Below are 18,480 nucleotides of genomic sequence, written 5' to 3' on the forward strand. Positions count from 1 at the left end.
TTATATTTAATTTGAAGGATATATCATAATTTATCTAACTAATGCCCTACAAATGGCTGGTTAGTATATTTTGATAGATAGCTGTTAGCCATACTGGAGGCACCAATTCAAATTTGAACCTGTTCTTTTACTTTTTCCTTTGGACAAATGATACCAAAGTATTTCGCCTTTTATTAAGTAGGATATTTCATATATTTGAGAAACCTAAGTCAGAAGAAACATCCTGCTCTGGCATAAATTTAGTTGGATCTATATCTCACACAACACGTAAGGATAAACTCCAAGGTCATCAAAGACTTCAAGATAAACTGGAAAAAAATGAAGCCATAAAAGTTCTAGAAGTTAGCTTGAGAGAATTCCTATATAATAACTTTAGAGAGGGGAATACTTTTAGCTAAAAGGAAAACAGAAGCCATAAAAGATTCAATTATATTAAGGGGAAAAAGAACTACAACCCCATTTATATGCATGATACAGACACTGCAATGTAAAAATGATTAAGAAAGTTTGTAATTCATATAAAGACAAAAAGGGTAATCTCCTTGATACATAAGATGCACTTAGAAATTGTGGGTTTTTTCTTTAAGAGAAATGCAAATGAAGCTATACTAAGGTATTGTTTTTCCTATATCAGATTGGTAAAATCCAGAAGTTTGACAACACTCTGTTGGTAAGACTGGGGAAAAGGTACTCATATATCACTAAAGAAAGTATAAATTTGGTTCAAACTTTTTGGATGACAACTTGGCAACATCTATTGCAGTAAACTAAATGACGGCCCCAAAAAGATGTTCATGTTCTAATCCCTGGGACCTGGAAAAATTAATTTCTATGACAAAAGATTAAGTTAAGGATCTTGAAAGGAGGCATTTATCCTGAATTATTTGAATTGGTCCTAAATGTGATCACATGTGTAATACAGTCACATGTATAATGAGATCACATGTGCAATAAGAGAGAGGCAGAGGGAGTTTTCAAGTGACATATAGAGAAGACAGAAAGAGGACAGCCATTTGAAGCTGGAGGCAGAGACTGGAGTGATATAGCTGCAAGCCAAGATACAGCCACCAGAAACTGGAAGAGACAAGGAAGGAATGTGACCCTGCTGACACCTTTTTTGCAGCTTGTTTTCAGAATTCTAGCACCCAGCATTGTGAGAGAATAAATTTCATCATTTTAAGCCACCAAGGCTGTAGCAATGTGTTAACAGCAGCCACAGGAAATGAATACATTATTAAACTTAAAAAGATTAGTACAATTAAAAATTCAAACAAATTACAAATAAAATGAAATGACAAATATAAACGTTGGGAACATGACCATCCCTCCTCCCACTCAGAGGCAGTTGGGAAGGTGAAAGAGCACACATTACCTGACCTCTGTGATAGTGGGTGCTCCTGACATTTTGGGAGTAAGGAGCAGTAATAGTAAACAGGCATGTAGGGAGACCAGTTCCAAACACTGATGAATTCCTTCACCCTGAATGTCATTAGCAGAGAAGCACTGCCACCCCTTTTAATGCTTCAATTCCACTTCTTGTCATTTTTTCCCACAGATTAACTTGCACACAAACAAAATGATGAATATAGAAGCTCATTCAATGCAGTGTTATATCTAATAGTAAAGGATTGGAAATGACCCAAATGTCCTCCTCAGCATGGGAGTAGTTAAATAATAAGTTATAGTATATCCATACAATGGACTACTATGCAGCTGTTTTAAAAGATTGAGAAACTTATCAATGAACTAATATGGAAATATTACAAAATATGTTAAGTGGAAAGGGTAAGGTATAAGACAATATACACTGAATGCTAACATTTATATAAAAGGGAAGGAGGAGAATACAAAGTTATATTCATATATAATTTTATAAATATGATTATCCAAGAAATGGTTTGCAGGCAGAGGTGAGAATGTGATGGATGGAATTATGGTGGCAATTAGGCGTTTCGTGATTTGACTTTCGCTATATGTTTCTAAAGTTTTTAATCATGTGAATATTACTCTATTAAAAAATAATCTAAGGCATGAGGGTAGGCTTTCCTCAAACACTTGTGCAGCCTGTGGCCAGAGTACAGATGGAAAGCTGCATAATATTAAGTCTAAACATTTACAAGTTATAAATAAAGCTGGGTGTGGTGGCTCATGCCTATAATCCCAGCACTCTGTGAGGCCTAGACAGGTAGATCATTTGAGGCCAGGAGTTCAGGAACAACCTGGCCAACATGCTGAAATTCCCATCTCTACACAAAATAAATAAATAAATAAATAAATAAAATAATAAAAGTTGTAAATCAAGTCAACAAACCGTTAATTAAAATATTTTCTCTTCTATTTTGAAAAACTTTCTTAATGATAAAATAGAAAAAAGATAAGAATAAAATGTAAAATTTGGCCAAGTTTCAAACATGATAAAATTAAATTATTACTATTATTATTTTACGATTTGTGCTCTTAATTTTTTTTACTTTTTTAATTTTTTTTAATTGCATTTTAGGTTTTGGGGTACATTTGAAGAACATGCAAGATTGTTGCATAGGTACACACATGGCAGTGTGATTTGCTGCCTTCCTCCCCTTCACCTATATCTGGCATTTCTCCACATGCTATCTCTCCCCAGCTCCCCACCCCCGACTGTCCCTTCCCTATTTCCCCCCAACAGACACCAGTGTGTAGAGCTCCCCTCCCTGTATCCATGTGTTCTCATTGTTCAACACCTACCTATGAGTGAGAACATGCGGTGTTTGATTTTCTGCTCTTGTGACAGTTTGCTGATAATGATGGTTTCCATCATCATTTTTTATGGCTGCATAATATTCCATGGTGTATATGTGCCACATTTTCCCTGTCCATTCCATCATTGATGGGCATTTGGGTTGGTTTCAGGTCTTTGCTATTGTAAACAGTGCTGTAATGAACATTCGTGTGCATGTGTCCTTATAGTAGAATGATTTATAATCCTTTGGATATATACCCAATAATGGGATTGCTGGGTCAAATGGAATTTTTATTTCTAGATCCTTGAGAAATCACCGCGCTGTCTTCCACTATGGTTGAACTAATTTATATTCCCACCAACAGTGTAAAAGTGTTCCTACTTCTCCACATCCTCTCCAGCATCTGTTGTTTCTAGATTTTTTAACGATCACCATTTGAACTGTCATGAGATGGTATCTCAATGTAGTTTTGATTTGCATTTCTCTAATGACCAGTGATGATGAGCTTTTTTTCATATGTCTGTTGGCCTCATGTATGTCTTCTTTTGTAAAGTGTCTGTTCATATCCTTCGCCCACTTTTGAATGGGATTGTTTGTTTTTTTCTTGTAAATCTGTTTTAGTTCTTTGTAAATTCTGGATATTAGCCCTTTGTCAGATGGGTAGACTGCAAAAATTTTTTCCCATTCTGTTGGTTGCCGATTCACTCTAGTTACTGATTCTTTTGCTGTGCAGAAGCTGTGGAGTTGGATTAGGTCCCATTTGTCTATTTTGGCTTTTGTTGCCAATGCTTTTGGTGTTTTGATAAAGAAGTCCTTGCCTAAGCCTATGTCCTGAATGGTTTTGCCTAGATTTTCTTCTAGGGTTTTTATGGTGTTAGATCTTATGTTTAAGTCTTTAATCCATCTGGAGTTAATTTTAGTGTAAGGTGCCAGGAAGGAATCCATTTTCTGCTTTCTGCACATGGCTATCCAGTTTTCCCAACACTATTTATTAAACAGGGAATCCTTTCTCCATTGCTTGTTTTTGTCAGGTTTGTCAAAGATCAGATGGTTGTAGATATGTTGTGTTGCCTCCGAGGCCTCTGTTTCATTGGTCTATATCTCTGTTTTGGTACCAGTACCATGCTGTTTTGATTACTGTAGCCTTGTAGTATAGTTTGAAGTCCAGTAGTGTGATGCCTCCTGCTTTGTTCTTTTTGCTTAGAATTGACTTGGCTATGTGGGCTCTCTTTTGGTTCCATATGAAGTTTAAGGTGTTTTTTTTTTCCAGTTCTTTGAAGAAGGTAATTGGTAGCTTGATGGGGATAGCATTGAATCTGTAAATTACTTTGGGCAGTATGGCCATTTTCATGATATTGATTCTTTCTAACCATGAACATGGAATGTTTCTCCATCTGTTTGTGTCCTCTCTTATTTCGTTGAGCAGTGGCTTGTAGTTCTCCTTGAAGAGGTCCTTTATGTTCCCTGTTAGTTGTATTCCTAGGTATTTTATTCTCTTTGTAGCAATTGTGAATTGTAGTTCATTCTTGATTTGGCTCTCTTTAAGTCTATTATTGGTGTATAGGAATGCTTGTGATTTTTGCACATTGATTTAAAATTAAATTATTATTGTGCATGTCTGAGTGGTCCACTGATAGTCCAGAGATGTTGAGAAGAGTAGTAAATACAGACATTTAATTTACAGTGTATTTTATATTTTTTCCATATGTTCTCTTTTCTTGCCTTCATTTCAATAAAATCACCAATTACGTAGTTATAAGCAAGATTTTTGCATAATTTGACCCCTGTAAACAGTAATACCAAATTAGATAATATTTCTTGAGTAAAGTTTTTAGGTATTTTTTTCTTAATTAGTTTCAGTTTGAGGAAACCACTCTGCTGAGGCAAAAACAACTGGAATTGTCCATAACTTTTCAAAGTAACATTTAGATTAGAAACAAACCATAAAATGTTTAAACATTATAATGTTCATGTTCAAACATTATAATGGGGTCCTCACTGCAGAAATTATTACAAAATACTTTAATTTCATCACATAAATCACTAGCACTCAATTGCCCTTCTCTCCATCACTCAAAGAAATGTTTAGATCTGTACAGTATTTCTTACATTTCAAAAATTTCGAGCCAGGCATAGTGGTTCACACCTGTAATCCCAGCATTTTGGGAAGCCAAGGCGGGTGGATCACTTGCACTTAGGCATTTGAGACCAGCATGGGCAACACAGCAAAACCCTGTCTCTAAAAAATAAAATAAAAATGTCAGTGCTAAGAAACTGTAAAGCAACCTAGAAGTTGTATACCTCCTTCAGCGTTCTATTCAAAGGACTCAAACTCTCAGAACTTGCCCAGGTCTTCCTGAAGTATGAATATCATTGGCTTCTTTTAAACTGAGGGACTATGTTAATCAAAATAAAATAAATTATGAAAAAGCATCTGTAATACCTAAAAACTTATTACAAAGATTGATAATGTGGTTTTGGAAAAAAAAAAAGGAACTCTAAATGGACACAGGTGAGGATATGGTCAACATAAGGCTGTCAGCAACAAACCAACTCTTCATTCAAAATGTTTCAAATCATAATAGAACTGAAGATGCAATAGCAAACAATTTTACAAAACTGCTAAGAGCACATAGAAAAACCCAAACCAGCCATCTAAAGCAGATGGAGATGAAAGCATACAGCTATACAATAAAACTCTCTCTAAAAAGAGTTACTAGGGGGAGAAAAATCTCAAGTCTCTGAAGAGAAGGTAATTAATCCAATTATTTCAATGAACTTGAGTTTCTCCTTGCTACAATGTTTCTGGAATCTTTATGTGTCTGTAACCTTGACAGTGTGGTCATCTATAATATAACAGCCAAGGGTCTGATACAAAATTCTAATACCCTAAGAGTACATCATTAAAATGCTTTAAGTAGAGTAAGAATTTCAAATTCTGATTACTTACTAAAGGGATATATCTTAAAGTTAACTCAGTAAGTGAAAGTGGTTACAAGAGAGAGAAAAGGGAAAGAAAACTGAAGGAGGTCAACTGTAGAAAGAGGACTGAATGAGGTGAGCATTGAGTGGATTGATTTATCAATGGACACCTATGTTCTTCATAATCCCTATGCTCACCTCTCCTAGCATGTAAATTACATTGTGTGGCCATGGCCTTTTTATTTGACTGCCTCACCCCTGTGCTATAAGCTTAAGGATAAGATGATGACTGTTGTATTCTCCATTGTGTCTCCAGAAATTACACAAGGTCTAATATACATTAGGTACTTACTGGTAGATGTTAAGTAGATGGATGGATGGACGGATGGGTGAGTTGGTAGGTGGAAGGGTAGAGAGGGATAGAGGGTTGGGTGGAAGGGTGGATGGGTAGGCAAGTGGATGAATAGATGAATAGACAGATGGATGGTTAGATGGGTGGATTAGCCCATGCATCTGTGGTGTCAGGAAGCTGCAGATTTCTTGGCTACAATAATTACGAGTTTCCTCATATCCATGGGAAGCTCAACTACCAATGCCACAGCCTTGGCCACAAACATCTCTTAGACACCATTAAGCTCTCTGCAATAGCTTGATCAAATTCCCAGTGTTCACATAAAAGAAATTTCATATATTGGAAAGAAATTTTAGAAGTCAAACCTGAAAAAAAAAGAAAAAGAAAATATACCACTTTCTCATAAATGGCAACATCTTTCAGGGATAGTTCTGGTCAGAATCAACGTAAAGCAATCTTTTTTATTGAAATCTTTTATTATTTTAACAGTGTTATTGAGAAATAACTCACATACCATATGACTTTCCCATTTAAAGTATATAATTCAATGGGTTTTTAGTATATTCACAAAATTGTGCAACTATCACCACAATGAATTTTGGAACATTTTAATCACCCTACAAAGAAATCTTATACTTATTAGCAGTCACCTCCCATTTTTCCAGATCCTGGAAACCACTAATCTGCTTTCTGTTTCTATAGATTCCCTATTCTGGACACTTCATATAAATAGAATCATACAACCTTTGGACTTTGATGACTAGTTTCTTCAATTAGTGTGTGATGTTTTTATTCACCCATGTTGTAGTATGTATTAGCATTTCCTTTCTTTTTATTGCCAAATAATAGTCTATTGTATAAATATATTACATACTGTTTGTCCGTTCATCAATTGATGAACATTTGGATTGTTTCCACTTTTTGGCTGTTATGAATAATGCTGCTATAAACATTCATGCACAAGTATTTGTGTGGACATATGTTTTTATTTTTGGTGGTTTATATATCTAAGAGTGGAATTGCTGGGTCATGTGGCAACTTTACATTTAACCTTCTGAAGTACTGCCAGACTATTTTTCAACCTGACTTTGCCATTTTACATTTCCATCAGCAAAGTATGAAGGTTCCAATTGCTCTACATTTTCATTCATACTTGTTTTTCCCTGTTTCTTTTGAACAGAAGGCAGTCTTATAATATATTCAAAGTCTGATTCCTGGGCCCTCATATTTCCCTTTACTTCTATTTCCTTCCTAACCAGGCTTTCTTTCAAGTATACAGTGCCCTCCCTGGGCAGTGTCCCTTCCCACTTCCATATACTGTTGAGACCTAAACTCTATAAATCACTGATCCCTCCCTCCTTAATTCCCCAGCTCTATGATTTTTACTCAAAGACTTCGAGGAGCATCACATTCAAGAAGCACAGGGAAGCAAGCCAAAACATTTCAAAATAACTCAAGTTCTTTACATGATTTCTCAGCACTAAGGAAAGGGTTGGGATAGACATGTAACAAAGTACCCCCATTTTTCTAAGAAAAATAAAATGTTCGGTTTTTTAAATAGTTTTTCTCTTTTCTTTTTTCTCCGTTTCCCCCTGTTCCCCAATTCCTACTTAGTCCTTTAGTAATACAGTTATAATCTTTTACCTTCCCATCACCAGACACTCTACAGGGCAAGTTCATCTATGTACTTAGAAGCTCCAGAGTGGAGCTCTCACCCTCTTGGAGGTTGCCTTGAGAGATGACAGTCAATCTACAATGCAAAGTATGCCTGCTATGAAATTCTTTTCCACTTGGAGAGTTTTAGCCACCTTTACAACCTAGTTCTGCCCACAAGGACACCAGTGGTCACCAGCTTGATCACCTGGTAGATAAGGCACTGAAGCAAGTTTTGTGGACTCTCACCTGCTTCCTTCCTCTTCTGCCTACCATTCAGGCTACTCCCCCTTTTAAAAGTGCATGCTTTCTACTCCAGAAGCAAAGTGGTACCCTTAAGGCAGGAAGCCAGTACTTATTCCCCTAAGCTAGCTTTGGAATAAAAAAGTCACTTTATTTATATGAAACCTCACTCTCATTAATTGGACTCTGCAATAGCAAGCAATTGAACTTATGTTTCAACTACAGACACATAGGTAGGTGGCCTAAATCCCTTTCAAAGAAGGACTGGCTTCCCAGCTGGGGGTGGGTGAGATGGGGTGTGCTGTGAGGTACTTCAGAGGCCTCTTCCTTTCCAGAGAAGCACACATTCTATGATGAAGCCGATTGAAGGTGTATAGGCACATTCATTCCGGCTTGGCACAGAACACTCCTTCCATAGCTCTCTGCCAAATTGGCCAAGGCTACTTTCAGTCTGCACTGCAGTTCAGCTTCTTCCTTTGCCCAATCCTATTTCCTTTGCCCAATCCTATTTCCTTCTTCTTCCCTTCATAGGTGTTGATTCTTAATAAATACCTTGCACTTCAAACTCCATCTCAGCATTTGCTTCCAAAGAACCCTAGCTATGTGAGTTGTTACCAGGAGTTGCCCAAGAAAACAGGCAATAAGATAAGATTGTTGAGCAGTTATCAGTTGCCTCTGGCTGGCAATGAAGACTGGTAGCAGGAGGAACACAGATAGCCCTGGGGCAAGGTGACAGTTCAGTTGTTAAAACTTTGTGAATTTGGAAGGGAATGAACTAACTGGAGTGATTTTGGGCATTTTGGGTGTATGGAGAAAAGAACAGCTGCAAGGATTAAGGGTATTGGATGGGACTGCTAAGTGCCAGTGATGCTATACAGAAAGATAATGAACATTTAAGCGCTGAGTAATAAGCTATTGGAAGCCAGGTGTGGAAGCCAGAGGGCCTCTGTAGATTGCATACAAAGAAACTCTTATTTCCTCAAGAAGGGTGGAAAAGCCAAGGAACAAGTTCAGGAGGGTTAGTCTCCAGACTCATCTGAATTTACTGAGCCCATTGACTACAGATGTTGTTTACTAACGTGATGTGAAAGGAAAATAAAATCTTGGGACCCCAAATTCACTGTGCCAAAGGGAAAGTTAAGCTTATAACCTGAGTCACATAAAAACTGCCTTACTTTTGTTCCCAAATAGATAGCTGTAATTTCACATGCCTACTTTCTTTTATGTAAAATGTAGATCTACTAAGCACAAGACCAATGCATAATTGGCTTTTCTCTCCACTTTTTTTCTTTGCACATATAAGATGTAGATTTGCTGAGTGCTAATTAGAGCCTCAGAAGACTGCAACCACTTGCCTCATTGCCTACCCACTCCCCTCCTTTTTGACTTTCCTCCCTCACCTCCTGCTCACTGTTTCCGCTTTAAATGTTGTAGTACTCAAAACCCTCTTAAAAAAAAAAAACACACAGGACACAGGACTCTACTGTGACTTGTGTCTCTTTTTCCTGGGCACATCCTAAACCTTGCCAAAATAAACCTCTAAATCAATTCAGATGACTCAGTCACTTTTTGATTTACAATTATGAAGGTACCCTTTCATCCTCTCACCCCAGAAGACAATTCAGAAGCCTCTCCCTTTTCTTCATGTGACATTTACTCTGATAACTGCAATAGGAAAAGGGGAATATCTAGATATTTTTCAGACTGCCGGAAATGAAATCTGAGTAGATATTGATACCTAAAGACCTAAAGCATCACCATAACACCCTTGTTACAGTGAAGGATATGGGGACTAGGTAATAAATACAATTTATCCAACTTCTGGCTTAATGATCTACTGTGTCTGTGAACCACCCTGTGATTAGTTCCACTGTCACCAACTGTACAACTAAAATGGACGTAATTGACAGTTGGTGTAACTCCCATCTAGAGCTCTTGGTCTGTGAGGTAAGAGTAGGCTATCATAGCAGGAAAGACCAAGTAAAAGACTCTGAACCTCTCCTGCACCCCACCTGAATATAGTGATGTTGTGAGAAAAAACAGAGATTAATGTCATCCTTAAGAATCAAAAAGATGTAGCCACGGTGATTCCTAAAATATCTCCCTTTAATTTGCCAATCTAGGCCCTGAGAATCCAAATGGATCTTGGGGGATTACTATAAATCCAGAGTCAGCAAGCTTTTTTCAAAAAGGGCCAGATGGTAAATATCTTAAATTTTGCAAGCCATAGCGTTTCCTGTTGCAACTATTCAATTATGTTGTTGGAGCATTGTATTCGGGTTTTCTAGAGAGACAGAACTAATGGAATATATATATATATATATATATATATATATATATATATATATACATATGAGTTTATTAAGTATTAACTCACACAATTACAAGGTCCCACAATAGGTCATCTGCAGGCTGCGAAGTAAGGAGACACAGTCCAAGTTCCAAAACTGAAGAACTTGGAGTCCAGTGTTTGAGGGTAAGAAGCATCTAGCACAGGAGGAAGATGCAGGCTGGGAGGCTAGGGAAATCTCTCTTTACATGTTTTTCTGCCTGCTTATAGTCTAGCTATGCTGGCAGCTGATCAGATGGTGCCCACCCAGATTAAGGGTGGGTCTGCCTTTCCTGAGCCCACTGACTCAAATGTTAATCTCCTTTGGCAACACCCTCACAGACACACTCAGGATCAATACTTTGTATCCTTCAATCAGGTTGACAGTATTAACCATCACAAGCATGAATGTAGTCATAGATAATTTGTAAATGTGGCTGTGTTCTAATAAAACTTTGCTTACAAAAATACATAGAGGACTGGATTTGGCCTTCAGGCTTCAGTTTGCTGACTCCTGCTATGGACTACAACAAACAACTAAGTAGTGTCCCCAGTTATAGCCACCAGGTAATTGTACTATGGTTTGAATGTGTTTCTGAAATTTTATATATTGAAAACTTAATCTTCAAATTCATATGTTGACTGGAGGTGGATCCTTTGGGAGATCATTAGGATTAGATAAAGTTCTTCAAGGTGGGGCCCTCATGATGGGCCTTCTAGGAAGAGGAAGAGAGGCCTAAGCTGGCACGCATGCTCTTGCCCTCACTATGTGATGCCTTCAGTCATGTTACAACCCAGCAAGAAGGTCCTTACAAGATGCCAGTGCCATGCTCTTGGATTTCCCAGCTTCCAGACCATACTAAAAAATTTATTTTATTTATAAATTACCCAGTCTTGGATATTCAGTTATAGCAACAGAAAATGGAGTAAAACATATGATATCTTTGCTAGATAAAGTATATGTCATTAGGTATATGGCATGTGGTCATTGATTTGATGAATACATTTCTTTTTTATCACAGTCATGAGTCACATTCACATTGAATAGACAATAATTTATATTTTCAGTTTTGCCCCAGAGCTGTGTAAAAGTCTTCCCTCTGTCATGATGTACTAGGAAGAGATCTGGTCTACTGTGCTCATGAACCACCCTGTGATTAGCTCCCCTGTCACCAACTGAACAACTCAGATGGACATAATTGGCAGTTGGTGCTACTCCCACGTAGAGCTCTTAGTCTTGTTCTGTGACATTCCACAGAACAAGATTTTAACATACTACATGAGGCATTATATTGACTGGATCAAATGAGCAAGAGGTGACTAGCATGCTGGAGGCTGGTAAGACATGGGTGCTCCAGAAGGTGGGAGACAAACTCTTTAAGTATACAAGAGCCAGCTATATCCATTCAAATGTTATGGTCTAGTGGTCAGGGACATGTGGGCACTCCCTCCTAAGGAAAAGACAAATTACTGCATGTTTTACTTCTGACCACAAAGAAAGATACGCTGTGCCTGGTGGATCTCTTTGGGAACTGGAAGCATCATATTCTATGGCTAGAAATATTTCTACAGTCCATATTCTGAAAGAGGTGAAAGACTGCTGGATTTGAGAGCTGCGAAACAAGAAAGGGCTCTGCAGCAGGTCCAGGCTGCAATGCATGCAGCCCTCCTGCATGAGTCACATGAGTCAGCAGATCCCATGGCGTTGCAAGTATCAGTGGTGGGAAGAGAAACTACGTGGAATTTGTGGCAAGCCCAGTGGAAGAATCACAATATAGGCTACTGGGGTTCAGGAGCAAGGCAATGCCTTAAAAACTACTTTTGGTATGCTTCTGGGTTCTGGTAGAGACAGAATGTCTAACCATAAGACAATAAATGACCCAACTTCTAGAACTGCTAATTTTAAGTTGGGTCCTGTCAGACTCACCAAGTCATGATATGAGACTGGCCCTGCAACAGTTCTTCACAAAATGAAGAGGTATATCCAAGAATGAACATAAACAGGACCAGAAAACACAAGCGAGCAGTGTGAGAGGGAAGACAGGCCTCCATAGAACCCATCACTCCTGCACCAGCTTGCCTTCCTCAGATCACACTTGTGGCTACATGTATGATTCTGTACAACTAACTGAAGAGAGAGGAGAAAGCCCAAGCTTGACTTTTGGATGGGTCAGTATGTGTGTGCAGTTTGAAAAACAGACACCAGCTACCCTTCAGCTCCACTCAGGGTGGCCTTGAAAGACAGTGGCAAAGGAAAATTCTCCGCATGAGCGGAACTTATGGGTACCTATGGCTATCTACTTTGTGGATGGAGAAATGGCTCAAGGGTAGAATCTTTTTTCTTTTTCTTTCTTTTTTTTTTTTGTTTGAGACAGTCTCACGCTGTTGCCCAGGCTGGAGTGCAATGGCACAATCTCTGCCTCCTGGGTTCAAGAGATTCTCCTGCCTCAGCCTCCCGAGTAGCTAGGATTACAGCTGCAACCACACCTGGCTAATTTTTGTAATTTTAGTAGAGACGGGGTTTTGCTAGCCAGGCTGGTCTCAAACTCCTAAACTTAAGTGATGTGACCACCTAGGCTCCCAAAGTGTTGGGATTATAGGCATGAACCAATGCACTTGGTCCAGTAGAATCTTTATGAATTTACAAGTGGTATCATATGGGCCAGCCAGCTGGTCAGGGACCTGGACAGAAAATAATTAGAAGATCAGGACAAGGAGGTTTACCGGGAGCAAGTTTTTAGACAAATGGGGACAAAATGTGGAGGTGCTTGTATCACATGTTACCATTCACCAAACAGTGTCCATTACAGAAGAGACAATAACACCTAAATAGACAAAACGCCCAGGCTAGCCTCTGTCATCAGCTAGCCAAGGCATTCCTCTCAAAGTATAGGGGTACCAACCTCTAGGATGCAGGTATTCATTGAATGAAAGCCCATTGCATACTCTAAAAGAAAAGACAGATAGGATCAGAAGCAAGGGTGAATCAAGGCTGGGCCACCCACAATCCCTCTTAGCGACCTAGCCACTGAGAGACTTTGTGGCACACTTTTTTGTCAGCGGACATAACAAGAGTCTCTTGAATTATAAACTATGGCTTCCACCTGGGCAGTTTGGGCTCCCTGTGTCCAAGACCAGCAGGAAGGGAACTTACCATCTTGACAGGAGTTATTGTGTCTGACTGTTGGAAGGAGGAGGCAGGCCTGCTGTTACACAATGGGAATGAGACAGGGAGGTCTGCATGTGGAGCCCAGTTGTGACTATAAACAGGCAAGTATAGCAACGCTGGCCTATAAAGGGCATGGTGACCAGGCGCTTAGGCCTTTTCAGGATAAAGGTCTGGGTTACAGCACTAGGTAAGCTCCTGAGTCCAGCAGGGGTGGTATCTGAGGGTGAGGGGATTTAGAATAAAGAATGAAGGTGGAGCCAATGAATATTATTTATAGCCCGAGACCATCTGCAGCAGCACCTCCTTCTTCCGCATTTCCTCTCAGGAATAGAAGCTCACGGAGCAATGGACAAATTGTGCTGCAAATGGCTTGGGAAATGTAAATCTGAGCCCTATGTTGGGAGAATGTGGTAGTCAGAGACATGCGTACCCTTGTTTCAGCCTTGGGAGTGCAGTGAGCAGTCTTCAGCCCTCAGGTCGGCAGTGTCTGTCTCAACTTTGCAGAGACCCCCTTGACCAAGGTCACACACTTCCTGGGGAGCCCACATCTGGAGATGGAGTAAGGCAGGAGTGGAAAGGCCTGGCCCTTCTAGCTTGCTGGGCTCCCCCTTACCCTCCCACCCCTGTCTGTGAGCTGCAGACTCACTCCAGGGCCAGGGTGCCATACCAGACTAAAGTTCTTCCTTCTGCTTCCTCCCTCTCCCTCCAAGCCATAGATACTAAGCAATTGCTTACAACTCAAACTCTGCCTTAGTTTCAGCTTCCAGGGAACCCAACCCTAAACAAGAAGTATATGAACCACAGCAATAATTCTTTAGAGTCCCTTTTTCTCCCATCTCCCATCAACTTCCTTCCAAAACTTTAACTACTCCAGTCTTCTCCTTTTAGGGATTCCTCAAAGTACTCTGACATTTTTGTCAGACTACATTATTGAAAGTGAGCCCTCAGACTTCACACCCACCTGGCAGAGAACCACCATGACAGAGCCCTGCCCCTACCCCTTTTGTATTTCGTCTTCCTCATTCACTGCCAATCTCCTGGGAAGGGGAAGCTGTTGACGCTCATAAGTTAATTTTTGTTGCAGTCACACATATCCCACAAGTACAAATTATTGCCAAAGGCCTAATGAAGTAAACCCCCACAGGTATTTGCATATGGTTTTTAGAGACAAGGTCTTTCTGTTTCCCAGGTTGGACTACAATCATGGTTCACTGCAGCCTTGACCTCCCAGGCTCAGGTGATCCTCCCATCTTAGCCTCCTCAGTAGCTGGGATTACAGGTGTGCATCACCATGCCTAACATTTTATTTTTTGTAGAGACAAGTCCTTGCTATGTTGCCCAGGCTGGTCTTGAACTCTTAGCCTAAATCAACCCTCCTGCCTCAGCCTCTGTATTTCCATTTTTTAAAAAAATTGTTAACCTAAGGAATGCCTCTCTAGCAGACTTTCATGCAAAATAAAGTGAACAAAGTTGCTCCTTCTCATATTATTCCAAACACTCCTGTTTCTTTGCCTGCCCCTTTGGCTTCCTCAAAGACCAAAGAACATTAAAATGACAAAAATAACAAATGACTGAGTCCTTGTTAAATGTCTGGTCCTTGAGCTGGGCCTATTGCATTCCTCCAAACCTCTCACCAACTTCGTTTTAGATAAATGGCTGAGGCTTGGAGCGCCTAAGTGGCTCCCCAGGGCGCATGGCTCAGAAGTGGTAGAGTGAGAATATCCACTCAGCTCTTTTGACTCCAAGTGCCCAGCCCGCTGGAAAAGAAGGAAAGCCACTACCAGCTGGGCCCAGACGCAGGCTGCCATTAGCAACGGCTTAACAGCACACCACAGAAATCATCACACACTTCATTGCTGAATAATAATCAAAGGCATTGTTCATCAGTTAGGGCCTAAACAAATATGCTGGACTGCAAGGAAAATATTCATGTGGGATGTACTTGGATCTATAGGAGAATTTCCGAATTTTTAATTTTTTTACCCAGGCTTTAAATCAACAATGAAGCCTTCTGTATGTGTGAGTGCTGTGAGCTAGAACAAGGGCTTTCCATTTGGGGATGCGGGTGTCTCAAGGGGTGGTGGAGACCTGCTATTTACTAAACGTTAGTGACTGTTGGTTGTTTTAGATGTGTACTCAGGGGTAATGACAGGAATGCCATGGCCTCAGCCCCAATGAAGCAGCAGTTTGGTTCAGAGAATGAAAGCTGATGAAGGCAAAGCACCTATCATCCACTTCCCCTCTAATGTAACATTGCCATGTATGTGAATTCCAGTCTGCCTGGTGGTAGCAGTTTTAGGAAAATGTGGGAAGTGATATTTCAATTGTTTGCACAACCATCTCAACAAGTACACCTCCCTGTAATGTCCTCTGTGAAAGTGGCAGAGATTTAAGGACAGGGTATGGTGGTTGTGACCCGGAGGATATTTAAAATATTCTAACCCTTATGGTCTACTGTAAATTCTGCAGAAACCCAAAGAAGCCATGCAGGAGTGACTCCTGGATGCAGGCAGCAGGAAGCTGCAGCCTTGTGGTGGCCAGGTGGGCAGGGGTCCTAATTCCCTACTGGGTGACAACCTCTCCATAACCCCCACCAGGAGTGCCAGTGTCCACAACTGCTCTGGAAGCAGCGATGAGGGTGCGACGTGGAGAGAGGAGAGGTACACAAAACAACCTCAGGTGTGTCAATGAGTGCATATGACATTTTGGAGATCCGCAACCTGATTGTGATATGAATATATCTGTGGTTTCTATCATCAAAAGCACGCTAAATTCTTCCATGATTGACTGCCTCCATTAATAAAGGAAGGAAATGCTAATTTTCAGTTTGTTCATGAAAATAAAGATGGCATTGTTTTTCCTCTCATTCAAAATCATAGACTCCTTGAATTCTAACCATGGACCCTTTCAGGGAGGGTGTGGGGACCCCAGGCTAAGAACTCCTAGTTGAGACTGCAGCATAGACCCAGCCACTTGTTTGTCACATTGTTCTCTAAGACATCCAAGACGAGTTCATTGAAGTCCTGAGTTTGTACACCAGCAACTAATGTCTATTATTTACCTAAATTGCATATCATCCCACAACTTCCTCAGAGGATGATAAGGGAGGATGATGCACAAGTGTCCTGGTTTTCGTCATAGCCCAAATCATGGCCCAGTTTCCAAGGAAACAGAAAACTCTTCCTACTGTGTAAATTCCCTGGGAAGCTCAGGTGGCTCTGGGGTCTATGGAATTGAAATGCAGACACCATGGATCCAGGTGTTCACTAAAGTGGCAGCTCCTTGTGGCAGTGTGTAAGTCTGGGAGCAGTCACTAACTCCCTTGGGCATGGCAGAGCTGGAAGAGAAGGGTGACTCTAATAGAATCCATTTGCTTTGGCATCGATTGCACATACCAGGGAGAAGAATGGCTGGCATCTGCTCCTTGACTATGTTTGTAAGAGCTGTACATTCTTACAGGTTGCTTAATTTCTAATTATCTCCTGGTAGAGAGTAGGACTGAAAACATTATTTTTCAGATGTGGACCTTTAAATTAAAATATGCAGATTTTGACAATGGCACGCATAGAGTAAACTGGCACTAACACTTTTGGAATATAAAGTAAAACTCAAATTTGGTCATTACCATTTACTATATTTAAATTGCAGTTATTATGGCATGGAAGAAAAAAGTAAACAGCTTCCACCTGGGACATCAAATAATGTTTCTCTGAGCAAATGTCAACACAGAATTTTGGCGTAGTTGCCAATAAACACGCAAACACTTTTCTTGGCTTTTGCCAAGTCCCTCTCAAACTCCAGAAGTAGTTGTAGCTGAAGTCAATGGAAAACACATGCCCAGGCCTTGATCTCTACGCTTCATTCCTTGAATGTTTCATTCTTTGACCTCAGGCTTGCTCTGAAATTACCTACACAATACAGTTCCCCTTTAGGCTGTTTATTTGACTGTTTCATTCTCCTGGCAGTGAGGTGTTGAAAATATTCCTAACAGTGTAGCATTCAAGAGTACAAACCACACAGGGACTTCCATACTCTGTAGACTCTATAAACGTATTAACAATAGCACCTAGGAGCCCATAATTGGCTTTGTGTGAGCTGTGGCTTTGCCTATGGACTTGCTGACAGCCATTGTCTGTCCAGCTACTCCCAACGGTGGAGCAAGGATAAGTCCCTTCATTTCTATTCAAAATCCTGCAAGATAAAAAAGATCTGAGACTTTGGGGGCTAATAAGATCTTGGAGTCTATTCTTCCACACTTAATCCCTGTTCAAATCACATTTCTCCTTATACCTTGTCAATTCTCTTGCCAAACTCAAAGTCTATAAAAAAGGAGAGAAATGAACCTGAACTAACATGACATCAGCATGCAATATGCAGAGAAGTAGGCTGGGAGAAAAATTGGTAATTATGTTCAGGCTTAGTGATGATAAAGATGATAATGATGATAATAATGGCACATTTATTAAGTGCCTGGTATATGCTGGAAACCATATTATTTCTGGGTTCTCTAAATTAACCCTTTGGTTTATACCTCTGTCTTCATGCCAGCACCACACTGCTTTGATTACTGTAGCTTTGTGATACACTTTAAAATCAGGAAGTATGACATTTCCAAACTTGTTCTTCTTGCTCAAGATTGTTTTGGTGATTTGAGTCTCTTGCGAGTTCATATGAATTTTAGGATAGATTTTTCTATTTCTGCAAAAAAACACTGTTGGTATTTTGATAGGGGTTATGTTTGGAAACTATGTTATACACTTTGAAAGATATCCAATCTATTTCTTATGACAGCCTCTGACATATATACTATTTTTTTTCCAAAATACACATAAGAAAACTGAGACACACAGATATTAAGTAACTTGCCCAAAGATACACAGTAAGTGAGAGAACTAGGTTTGCACCTAGGTAGTCGGATTCCAAATACCGTCTACTTAACCATGATTCTGCACAGCCTCCTGACTGATGATTTGAGAAACCTAAAAGCTTTCTGCCCTTGTACCGTACGAGGGTGCATAAAGCAGACGCAGCTAGTTGTTCACCAATCTCCATTCTCTTTTCAACAATAAAACTACTGAATTTGGGTTGGCCA

Source organism: Saimiri boliviensis, chromosome 10 (genome assembly GCF_048565385.1).
Source record: "Saimiri boliviensis isolate mSaiBol1 chromosome 10, mSaiBol1.pri, whole genome shotgun sequence".
Lineage (NCBI taxonomy): Eukaryota > Metazoa > Chordata > Mammalia > Primates > Cebidae > Saimiri > Saimiri boliviensis.